The 13,885-nt window shown below is 35.8% G+C and overlaps 1 non-coding gene across 1 annotated transcript; it reads right to left on the bottom strand.

The window, feature by feature from the left end:
- Nucleotides 1–883: 883 nt before the first annotated feature.
- Nucleotides 884–990, bottom strand: LOC128290869 (small nucleolar RNA R71). The gene has a single exon (XR_008280651.1). It is a non-coding gene; the product is annotated as a small nucleolar RNA R71 (small nucleolar RNA).
- Between the last annotated feature and the right edge of the window lie 12,895 nt (nt 991–13,885).

Raw genomic sequence — 13,885 nt, 5'->3', positions numbered from 1 at the left:
GTTATTACTAGTACTTTTAGTTCCTTTGGGTTCGACAATCTGGTCTTGCTAAAACTATACTACTGTTCGGTAGGTACACTTGCCTACATTGCGATAATAGTTAGTTCAAGAACGAGTAATTATAAATATTTAAAACCTATCACGAAATATCGCGATCAACTTTTTGGCACCGTTGCCGGGGAACTAAGATATTAGGAACGCTCAATTTTTATTACTTTAGCTATTTATTTATCTTGCAATTTAATTTAATTTAATTTTATTATTATTTATTAACCTACTCTTTTTTTCTCTTGGCAGGTTTTCATAGTTTATGACTAGAAGAAACCCGTTAGGGCCACTACTTTTTGACGAAGAAATCGATCGCACAGTTCGTAGAAACCAAAGAGAAATAAGATGAAGCTTAAGATACACAGAGAATGAGCAAGAAGAAGATACTTAACCCCCAACCAAAGAGATGGCTGAAAACCAAGGCAGTCAGCTACCTCCTGCAATTGCGGTTAATCAAAATCCTACTCCACGCACTATGTATGACTATGCTAAACCTTCTTTAGCAGGAACTGAATCTAGTATAGTTAGACCTGCTGTAGCTGCAAATACTTTTGAATTAAAACCTAACACTATTCAGATAATATAACAATTTGTTCAGTTTGATGGTTTGCAGGATGAAGATCCCAACGCTCACTTAGTAAACCTTTTGGAATTTTGCAATACATTTAAAATCAATGGCATTTCTGATGATGCCATTCGTCTTCGGTTGTTTCCCTTTTCATTGAGGAACAAAGCTAAACAGTGGTTGAACTCGTTACCACGAGGGTCAATTACTACTTGGGAACAAATGACCAAAATTTTTTTACTAAAATACTTTCCGCCGGCTAAAACGGCTAAATTACGTGATGATATCTTTTCTTTTGTGCAGATGGATTTAGAAACACTCTACGATACATGGGAGAGATACAAGGACCTTCTGAGAAGGTGCCCTCACCATGGGTTACCACTTTGGCTTCAAGTACAAACATTTCACAATGGTCTGAACCCTTCGACTCGGCAAATGGTTGACGCAGCTGCTGGCGGAACCATCAACAATAAAACACTGGAAGATGCCTATGATTTTATAGAAGAGATGTCACTGAATAACTATCAATGGCAAGTCATGAGGACAAAGCCAGCGAAAACAGCTGGCATTTATAACGTCGATTTGGTCACCATGCTCTCCAATCAGGTAGAACTCTTAAATAAAAAGATTGATGGTTTTATTAATTCTTCACAAGTTCACCTAGTAATGCAGTGCGAAGCAAGTGTAGGTGGAACAAACCATTCGAAATACCAACCTTATGGCCACAACATGGATAACGAGCAATTAAATTACATGGGTAATAATCCTCGACCTCAAAACAATCCATATAGTAACACTTATAATGCAGGTTGGAGGAACCACCCCAATTTCTCGTGGGGCAGTCAAGGAAATCAAAGACCACTACATCCTCCGGGCTACCAACAACCACCCTACCAACAGGAAAAGAAGCCAAATCTTGAAGAGATGCTCTCAAAGTTCATATCAATGTCAGAAACCCATTTTCAGAACACCAAGACAACACTTAAGAATCAACAAGCTCGATCTAAGGGCTTGAGACTCAGATAGGCTAGCTTTCCAAACTAATCTCCGAATGACCATAAGGTAGTTTTCCAAGTAATACCGAACCTAACCCAAGGGAACAACTCAACGCAATTAATATTCAAGATGATGAAGGAGTCATTGAGCCTGAACTAGAATTGAGGCAAGAAACTGTGGTAAGCAAGGGTCAAGGTGAGGTATATCAAAATACAAACAAACCAGTGACTGTTGAATATAAACCTCGTATGCCATACCCCAACGCGACAAGGAAAGACCGCTCAGATGAATAATTTGGTAAATTCTTTAAACTCTTAAAAAATTACATATTAACTTACCGTTTATTGAAGCTCTATCGCAAATGCCAAACGCAATGAAATTTTTAAAGGAGCTTTTAGCAAATAAGTGAAAGTTGGACGAGGCGTCGCATGTGGAGCTGAACGCAGTTTGCTCAGCCATTCCCCAAAATAAACTACCCAACAAACTAAAAGATCTAGGGAGTTTTACAATTCCTTGCTTAATTGGTAGTTTAGACGTTAATTATGCATTGGCTGATCTAGGGGCTAGTATCAACATCATGCCTTAGAAAATGTTTAAGCAACTAGGTCTCGGGAAACCCAAACAGACTAGGATGAGCATTCAATTAGCAGATAAAACTATAAGATTCCCTAGAGGTATTATTGAAGAAGTGCTAGTTAAAATCGATAAATTTATATTTCATGTTGACTTTATTGTTCTAGACATAGAAGAGGATAGCAACACTCCCTTAATCCTAGGAAGGCCCTTTTTAGCAACTGCTAAAACCATCATTGATGTTGGCAGAGGTGAACTCACACTCCGAGTGGGAGACGAAACAATCACCCTTCACGCTCAAAATTCTGGCAACACATCAGGGAGTGAAGGTAATTATTTAAACCATCCTACTAAAATTAACAATATGGTGCAACCTACTTTGTAAAAAATGAGTCTGAAGGAAGCATACGAGTCGTTCTCAAGCAATAGTAGAGAAACTGTTCATGAAGATCGAAGATTACAAATCGAGGAACTCGATGAATGGCGAACACATAAACCAAGAACACCCGACAAACTGAAACTACGCCAAAACGAGCCCGATACCTCTCCAAATAAACTTAAGATTGGTGATAAGGTCTTATTAGATGCCGCGGATCCCCACATTGTCACTACCACACCGAATGAGGAAATCCCTCTTACGGTACTCAGTATTTTTCCATTTGGTATGGTGGAGGTGAGTCATCCCAAGTTCGGCATTTTTAAGGTAAACAACACTCAATTAAAACCTTATTTTGATGAGATTGATAGCAGGAATGAGGAGTATAAACTCCTCAAACCACCATGACCATTCACTGAAGAGGTAAGTCGAGCTAAGACTATAAATAAGCACTTTTCGAGAGGCAACCCGAGCACTAACAATATTAATTTCTTTAAATTTTGGTATTTAACTCCTAACTTACTAATAGAAATCTTGAATACAGGTGTTTCCACAACGACATGGCCAAGCACACGGGCATGCTTAAGGCCGTGTGAAAACAGGGCAAGGATTTCCCCAACACAGGCTACGATAAAATGCCACGGCCGTGTGATATGGCCGTGGTCGAGCCTGCCAAAACAACACGGGCGTGCGACACTCCTGTGTGGAAGAACCGTGGGCGAACCTGCCTAATTAACACAGACGTGGGAGAAGCGAACGAAGCTAGACACGACCGTTCGACACGGCCGTGTGAACCCACATGCCCGAGGAACACGGGCGTGTACTAAATGTCAGACGCGCCCAAATTTGAAATTCGCGAATCACATGGGCTGAAATTGGGGGACACGGGCATGTGACATGGCCGTCTGCCCCAAAATCTATAAATACCCTGCACTATTCACTTTCTTCTCCATTCAAAAACCTTAATCTTAGCCGCTGTAACTCCACACGGCCCTCCTGCCACGCCCGTGCGCTGCCTCCAACTTCGTTTTTGACGCTCAATCTCTCTCCCTTAGCGTTTGTTTACTCCTTTCACTTCTATTTTACTTATTACTAATGCTTATTATTAGCATAATCTTCATTGCTTTTAAACTATTTTTCATTTTGCTTATTATTTTTTAGTTTGCTTTCTTAGGTTAGTTATTATACAATGTATGTTAAAATCAAGTGATTAGGGAAACTTCATACCCATGACTTTACCATGCCCATCCTCATGACATTTCCATGCCAATATCTCTCATGTAATTTGCATTTTTCAATTATTTATCATACATTTCATGTTGTTAGGAAAGCTGCATTCTTGTGTCTTACACATGCCATTACTACATACAATGATAAAGTCACGAAATTATTATATTTGTTATGTTTGGTTGTGGCTGAAATTCGGGTTTTAAATTGAAAATTGTTTTCCTTCTACTTTAACCACTCATCAAGATGACTTGATGATTCTGATCGCAGGTACCATGTCATCTTCAAGAGGAAAGAAAACTGCCGTACTAGCCTCAAAGAAGAGGAAGGGAGCGCTCTCTTTTGCAGGTCCAACCGCGAAAATTCGTCACCCTCTCCTACAATTCCCCCGAGGGCCCCAGGAAAAGCTGCTCCAAATACTTCAGGCCCGACCCTTAATTTTGGGCCGCTGCATCGACTGGGCTGCCATAGAACAAGTTCAGATGGCTATCGCGATTCGGGCTCTCCTAACCACCGACCCTTGGGAGCTGTTCTTTAGGATTATTGAGCCGACATACCTCGAGCTCACGATGGAACTATGCTCAACGTTCCATATTCAGACCGTAATGACAAGGTACGATGATCCCGGCAAGGTTCAATTTCACTTAGACGGATTAATCTGCCAGCTAAGCGTCCCAGAGTTTGGTGCTGCACTAGGCTTATATACGGAGGAGTTCAGAGAGGAGAATGAACTACATGCTCTCAGTCGCCACATACATTTCTCTCCCTCGAAGTGCTGGCACACTTTGGCCCCTAGCACGGCCTCGTACAATCCTAGGCGCTCCAAGGCATCAGTTCTCCCACATCCCTGAGGTACTTACACGCTATTTTAGCTCACACGATTACAGAGAGGCGAGAGAGCACTGGCGTCGTCAACACCCACGACGTCTACTTCTTATAGTGCATGTCGTAAGGGTACGTCATTGACCTTGCCTATTTCATCGCCCTTACGATTTAGCACCAGACGGAGCGGCATAAAAAGGGGGTCATCTCCATTGGCCCCTACGTGACTAGGCTGGCGCGACACTTCGGGCTCCTCAACACCGCGGCCCAAGAATCATCCATCACCCTCATCGGTCAGATGTCTCCAGAAGGTATCTCGAGTATGCTTAGCATGAGGATGATAGAGAGGTGCCGAGGAACCTACCCTCCCTAGTACCGTCTCGCCCAATCTACTGAGGAGGAGGCCTACGAGGACATTCCTGATGATGTCCCCCCACAGCGGCTTCATATGCTGACATCTCTGAGTGCCTCACCTAATTCGAGCAGCAATGTTTTCAATGATTTGACAATATTGATGTTAATCTACAGCAGATTTGTCAGCACCTCCACATCTCATTTCCAGTCCCACCTCGTGAACCATCCAGCGATGAAGATGTTTAGAAATATTTATTTATTATTTATGTTTTTAATTTTTATTGAAACTACTTTTTATTTTTATTAGATTTTAGAAATTTTATTTTTAATTATTAATTTCGGTTATTTTTTTTGAGTAATTATCCTTCCTAATATCCCCTAAAAAGTTCCTGATTTTATCACAGTTCTATATAGCTCTTAAGCTCATCATCACATAGGAACTAAACCTCCACCAGGAAAGGTTCTCCACGACTACAATGTCCTGCTCACCCACGACCATAGCTACCACTAGAGATAATATCCTTTTGGTGTAGGACTTATGGCCTAATGAATTTCTACAACCGCCGGAGCATCCTCCTCCACTCTCGAACCGATTCCTCTCCAAAACTCCAGTTTGAGGAATTCATCATACAGGAAGTTTCACTTCTCTCCCTATCTTATTTTTACACTCTAATATCTATCTTTGTACATTGAGGGCAATGTACACCTTAAGTGTGGGGGGGTATTTATTTCGTTATCAGAAAAATCCCTGAATGATTACCTTGTTCTCTTGAAAAGCTTTCATATCATATTTAGGATAAATTTTAATTGATTTATGATTTTGATTGATATATCTTGAATTAAAACATAGACCTTTATGCATTGATTGTTTAAACTTTAAGACATTAGAGAATCAAGTATGATGAGTTGACTTTTAAGAATTTAAAATTATAGGTTGTTTCTCTAAGTCTAGGTATTACTTTGAATTGGAATTCACGAGTCTAAACATCAAAAAGCCATAATTTTTTTGAGATTTTTGAGCCTTTTGAGCATCTATTAATCCTTTCATGCTCACTTTTATTAGTACTTTGAATGCGTTAGTATTGAACTGTTATTCTAGAATTTGCTTGATTATGCATGTCGAGACCACACCATTTGATTTGATATATCAAAATGATTAAGGCACTTAGGATTAACCCACGCATGCTATGAAAAGCATACCTCCATGATTAACCCTTAGTAAACCCATTTGAGCTTAACAAGCCATTCATTGTATTAACCTCAATATTAACCTTTAACCTATTATTGTTGAAATCCCCTAAATTAATCCCTATTTTTGTCAAGATTTAAGTTGAATGGATTGCTTAGCTATGTTTTGTTCTTAATAGTTAGTCTATATTATTTTAACTTGTTCTAAAAAAAAACTATGTATACATATCTGTAATTTCATATTCTGAGAAAAAGCTCTGTTGTACGCAAGTGAAGATTAACTCTTTTTCTAGTTAGGCAATTTTTAAATTCAATCTCGATTCTAACCCTTTCTTTCAGCTTGTGACCACACCCCCCTAACCAAGCCTCACTACAACCCTCTAAAGACCTTTTGATTGGTGTATCATCTTAAATTATAGTGGTGGAGATTTGATTTTCATGCAAGCCTATGATAATGACTTTTCATTTTTGACTATTGAGTGCTTCATTTATTGTCCTTAAACACCTCGAGTGATTTGAGTGAATCTTTTGTGAGGATGTGAAACTCTGTGATATTCCGAATCAAAGGTAATTACTTAGATGCAGAGAGACACCTATGTTTGCATGATTAAATACTCAATGTATGATTACCTATGGATTATTCTGAGATATTATCGATAGAAATTATAAGTTGAAAAGAATTTATTTTGATTATGAGTTGAGAATTTTGCTTGAGGACAAGCAAATGCTTAAATGTGGGGGTATTTGATAAACCGTAAATTATATATATTTTTACCCCATGTTTAATGCACTTTATGGATGAATTCTCATTAGAATTGGTGAATTCGATGCTCCTAATGCTTTAATTTCATGTTTTATACTTAGGAGAGCGAAAGGAACGCGAAACGGGCCAAAAACAGAGAAAATGGGCCAAGGTATGAAACCAACATGGCCTGGACCTCCTCACATGGGCAGACCACACGACCATGTCAATTTGGCAGGCTCGAGCACGGCTTGAAATAATCAAACACGGGCATGTGCCACGGGCGTGTCCCTGTCGAGCCCAAGTTGAGTCCAATTCAGAAAAGGATAATTTTGAGGGCTTCTAGGCATTCCAAAGCCTATAAATACACCCTAGAGGAGGAAGAAAAGGAGGAGGAGAATAGGGAGTAAGGAATTACTCCAAGGAAGCTGATTGATTCATCCCAGAAGCTGGATTCATCATCAAGATTGAAGATCTCTCCTCAATTCCCCTTCAGGAGTTTTGCGTTTTCTTTATGTTTTGTATTCTTTATTCTTCTGAGATGTTTTCTTATTTAGTTATGAACTTAATCCCCTAAATACCTAAGGGGAATGAAACCTAAGACGAATCTTGTTATTATTTTCTGAATTGTTTGATAAATATTTAACTTGTTCTTAATTATGTGTTCTTAATTCTTGTTTTGATAACCCAGAATATTGATTCAAGACATGCTCTTATTCAGAGGAGGAATAAACCCTGTCTAAGAGTACATTTGTCATAATTAAGCGAAGTTGATTGTGCGCCTGGATATAGGGTGACAAGATTTTGCCGAATTACGGTGAAACCTAATAAGGGGATCCATAGATCGAGTTAATGCAACCCTAGACTGTTAATTAGAGAAAAGTCTCGGTTATTCAATCTAGGGATTAGACGTTATTAGTCTTGAATAGGGATAATAACATAACTTAGGGATCTCTACGGAACAAGTTGAATGAATAAATGGTCCGATTCGGAGCCAGAATAACAAGTGAAGTCTAGGTGGATTTTTCCCAAAAGCAATCCCCCAATTCTTTTCTCTATGAGTTCTTAGTTTAGATAATTAGTTAATTAAAACAAAACCCCATTATTCTTAGGCTAGATAATAAAAAGACAATCATTACTAGTACTTTTAGTTCCTTTGGGTTCGACAATCCGGTCTTGCTAGAACTATACTACTGTTCGATAGGTACACTTGCCTACATCGCGATAATAGTTAGTTCAAGAATGAGTAATTATAAATATTTAAAACCTATCACGAAATATTGCGATCAAGTCACATATACTTCTGAGGATAAATGTGCACATAGAATGTCCAGATAAAGTCATAATAACTGATCGACTATAACCACTGCACTCAGCCATCAATATAATTCAAACATTATTCAACTATCTAATTCTATCATGATTAAGTCCATATTATCCCATCAATAGCAGAAATCAATTCAAAAGAACTTTCAGTTAATACCTTTCTTTAGATATCATACCTGAATACTTTTATTTCATCGTATTCAACTTCTTTGTTAACAGTGACTTTGCATAATTTGAATAGTCTTCAGAACTTTTCAATATCTTCTTTAGTACTATCTTCATTTGCCGTTTCATTCACTTCTCTAACCATATTATTAATCTTCCGAATACGGACTTTTGTAATTCCACACTTGTAGGCTTATTCAACCTAAATCTTATAGATTTCATTGTAACATTTTACGGATAAGGGGGGTGAGGGTAGTAAATCCTCAAATTTAATTCTCTCATACATGCACTTAACACATCCATCACAAATAGCCAGTTCATTTCTAATTTCACATTCTCAAAACATTTAATAAACATTTGCTTTTAATCACATTTGTTCTTAACACATAGTTCATATGCCAATTCAAATCACTAATTCATGATCAAAGCATTTCATATAATAATCATAATCCAATTATCTTAACCCATATGCTCATATAATTATAACATTTATCAATAACAATTTGTCATACTCTTTGATCCATACCTTTATGAGTTTTAACTCATAATCAACACATTTCCGTTCAAACATTTGAGTACACATTTCGTACTATCAGAATTAGCTCGGTTGAAAAACTTATCTCTCTCATCAAAATAATTTTCATTAGAGTCGAGAGATATCACACTATCATCGGTTAAATGTGGCATGTATAGCTAGACTCACATACGTTATGGTAGTCCTAGAACCGACTAAACCATATATTTAATACCAACCAAATGTAACACCCCTAACCCGTATCCATCACCGGACTAGGGTTAAGAGGCATTACCGGATATATCGGAGCATTTCGCAATCATTTCAAAATCAAAAGTCATGCATCATCATATTGTAGTCATACATCAACATTAAGTTCCTTTCTTAGGTCAATGAGACCATAAACATGCACTAGGAAGAGGTCGGGACTAAACCAAACACATACAAATATTTTTTGAAACTTAACAATTTTTCTAAGTTACAAAGGTCACACGCCTGTGTAAACAGGCCGTGTGCCTTACATGGCATTAAACACACCCGTGTGTCTAGGCCGTGGAAAAACAAGACATACATACTAACTTAACCACACAACCACAAAACACGCCCGTGTGTCTAGTCCTTGGTCGAAACTTACTTGGCCACACGGTTTGGCACACGCCCGTGTCTGTGCAACCATGCGATCTGTCCAGGCTCATTTCAAAATGGCCTTCGAACAACATGGCAGAGACACACGCCCGTGTCCCTGCCTGTGTAGGCAAAAATAGGCTATTTACAAGGCCAATATGCCACCCATTTGGGTCCTCCCTACAATTTCAAAATCAAGCATCATATATGCAACATTTTCAGCCAAATTCAACTCCAAACATGTATCAATCAATCCATAATATCATCAAACAATTTCATACTCATTCTCTATATCAAAGCATATTAAAATCACATGCTAAACATTACCAAACTCCCAACCGTGAACATACCAAAATGACTATTTCACTTGGTAATATACATATGTATATATCTCTAAACATATCACATCATTTTCCTTTTCAAACCATACTCAAATAACTAATGCATCATCAATGTTATACTCATCATTTTACTTATAGGAATATGAACCTTAAGTCGAAAATACATCTAATATTTCACCTCAATGCTCAAGCTAAATCATATAACCAATTACACCATACATATGACCCATGAATCATACTTCCCAAAATAAGCTCAATACATACATGGCTATATAAATACACAAATCAAAATGAACAATCTCAAAACTAGCCTATACATGCCATATAACCAAAACTCAAATATTTTTGTTTACCGAAGCAATAACCGGATAGTGTGATGACGTCTCCAACAACTTCCAACCCAAGCAAGTCCCTGAAACTCTATAGACACAGGAAAACACACAGAGTAAGCTTTGAAAGCTTAGTAAGCCATAAGCAAATAAATCATTTCAATAATATCTATAAACCAATATCACTAAACCAAATTTATCAAATTTCAAGCACATATACAGTTTTGTACTCGTAAATTCATATAACCACATTAAATAACTCCACTTATCTTATTTATCAATAAACGTATAACCATGTTTTCAAATTCAAATAACAATCGTTAACTCAATCATACAAGTCAAGCTCATACATATTCATTACATCGCCAATCAAACTATGTTCATTTATTACAAATCATAAATAAAGTTATATCAACTTCTTTATAAACTCTTCCAAACTTGAACATCCATAATTCCCTTATTCACATAAACCAAATTGCATATATGAATCATATAACCAACTCAACCATTTTAATTTCATTATCTATTCAAGTTTTTGAACCAAGAAATCATACATCAAAACCATATTTCATATTTAATAAATCTCATGTATGAAACATAAAACCACAATTTCATATAACGAGCATAAATAACACATCATTCATTTATATACATTCATTATTTGTTGTCATATATTTCACATATGGTCATATGATATATACTCATCTTTCGTTTTTGAATTTCATAACAAATCACACGTACCTGAATTGGATACAATTTCACATGGTTATTCATTTCTCGGAATGCCCGTTGAACCATTCAGAATCAATAAGGATACTTGGATAGCACATAAGCTCATACAATGCCAATGTTCCAGACGTGGTCTTAGATGTAATCAAATATCAATGCCATTGTCCCAGATAGGGTCTTACACGAAATCATATACGATGCCAACGTCCCAGACGTGGTCTTGCACGAAAATACATATCAGAATCCTATGCCATGACATATGTATCCTAACTATTCCTATGGTTCGTATAGGGCTTTTCAGACATTATCACATTATCGGAACTTTCTCAATTTCACCTATTCGAATAATCCATGATATGAACAGATTCTCCAAAGCTCGATTTAATTCGACATCACATATATATATATATATATATATACATTTCTTTACAACTCAATTCATCACATATAATGCACATACATTTCAATTTAACAACATTAATTTACTTATGAACTTACCTTGTACTAACACGGACGGACTGGAACGACTATTCGATAATTTTTGACTTTCCCTGATCCAAATTCGATTTCCTCATTTCTTGATCTAATTCAATACAAATTCAACTTATTTAATCATATACTCAATCAAATTCATCCAAAAACACATAAATGGGCTAATTACACTTTTGCCTATGACATTTCATATTTTTCGTAATTTAGTCCCTATTTTAAAAAACACAAAATATTCAAAATTTGACCACACCCATGCTAGGCCAAATTTCACTAAGGTCCCTAGCAGCATATTTCTTTCATTTATTTCACATTTTGACCCCTCAATTTACAAATTTCTCAATTTATTCATTAATACACATTTTTATCAAAAATCACTTAATTAAACATGAAAATCAAGCATCAAAGATTTATTCTTCATCATCAAACAAAAATTTCATCACATTATCAACAATGGAAAATGACAAATTCTTCATCAATTCTGAAAATTAAAGCATGGGCTAACTAATTTACGAAGCAACGATTTCAAAAACATAAAAATTATCAAAAACCGAGTAAAAACAAACCTTGAATCAAGCTTGGATCATGGCTGAATATTTGAAAGCTTAAAATCCCTTTTTCTTTCTCAAGTTTCGGCAATGGTAATTAAAAAGATGAACAAATGATGTTTTGTTTTATTATAATACATATTATTCATAATTTACCTTTTTAACCTTTATATATGAAAACTTTATAATAAATGTCCATAACCGTCCATGCTTATGTTCACTGGCTAAATTACAACATAAGGCCCCACATAATAAAAGCTATAGCAATATAGCACTTTAACAATTAGCAAGTCACTTTTGTATTTTACGCGATTAAGTCCTTTTTCACAAATCGGCACTCAAACGATAAAATTTTCATATGAAAATTTCACACATATCAATTCACATACTTTAAGCATAGAATATAATATTAAAATATTTTTTGACTCAGATTTTTGGTCCCGAAACCACTTTTCCCACTAAGGTCTAAACTGGGCTGTTATAGGAAATGATGCTTGGCTAAATGTGTTCCCTAATAGTTTGTTCACTCATCTTCCAAGGCTTAAATCTAATCAGAGACTGTTTTTCTTGTTTGTGAGGCCAAACCTTAGGTTTTCCAAAGAGTGACCCTTCATGTAACACCTCTCACCCGTTCTGGTTGCTGGAACTGAGCAATAGAATGTTACGAATCAATACTATTCAATACAAACAATTTAATATTTAATTTTAAACTACTATTAACACATAGATAATAAGTTTATACATAATTCACCAATTTACATATCTTTCAAACATAGTAATTTGAAAACAGTAAGAATCTATTTGTAATAACTTAAGCATGAAAAGGGTTTAAAGAGTAAAATTTCAAAGTTTAAAAGTTAGTATCGATATTTCATAGTTGGTATCGATACTGTATCAATACCTTACGAAAAATTGATACCAATTTATGATTCTGTTTACTTTCTCAAAACTTAGGTATCGATAATTATTATGTGGTATCAATACTGTATGGAAAAGTATTGATATTGAAATAAAAATTTATACAAATTTAGCATTCTATTTATTTTAAAACTGTTTATATGGTCAGTTATCAATACGAAATGCCAAAATATCGATGCCTTATTTCAAAAGTGGTAAAATCTCATCTTTAACAAATTCATTTCATGCCAAGTTCATCCATGAAACAAAATACTATAATTTCACCTATGCAAACATCCAAATATCTAACCAATGTGCCTCAAATGGCACCTCAATTCAAACACCTAATAAATACAAAACCAAGGCTATGTTCTCATGTCACAAGCATACACCAGATGTTTTGCATTTAAGCTCAAAGAAACACATATTGACTCATATCAAAACTTACCATTCCTCTTACCATTTAAAACATATTTATTTATACCATAACTCAAACACTTTATAAGGTTTATACCAAGTGATAAACTAGCACAACAAGACTAAAATACACCAAGGTCTAAAATAAGATCACATATAAACACACAATCAAGGCATATACAATTTTCCACCTATTACATGCCATATAAGCCAAAGCAAAACACTTTCAAACTATCCACAAAATTTACCACTTCCATCTAACAAAAAAATATATTTAAATATTTACATACCACAGAGGACCACCATAATACTAAATAACCCAAACCATCATATTTAACCTAGGTACATACCAAAACCAACAAAAAGACTATTCACCAATATTTAAGTTCGGGATCGTTGTTGGATGCTGAGTTGAGGATAGATCTATTAGATACCTAACTTACGCACGGGAAAACAAACGTACGCTGAGTATAACTCAGTGATATTTCTATAATCCAAACATTTAAGACATAATATAAATACATTTAAATACTAAAATTAAATGATACTATGCTAATTTCAATTCAAATATGCAATTTCATAAATACATTTATTTTGCATAATATATTATGCTAA

This window comes from Gossypium arboreum, chromosome 3, assembly GCF_025698485.1.
Source record: "Gossypium arboreum isolate Shixiya-1 chromosome 3, ASM2569848v2, whole genome shotgun sequence".
NCBI classification, from domain to species: domain Eukaryota; kingdom Viridiplantae; phylum Streptophyta; class Magnoliopsida; order Malvales; family Malvaceae; genus Gossypium; species Gossypium arboreum.
The sequence above is the reverse complement of the archived record's forward strand: the minus strand, read 5'-3'. Positions and strand labels throughout refer to the sequence as shown.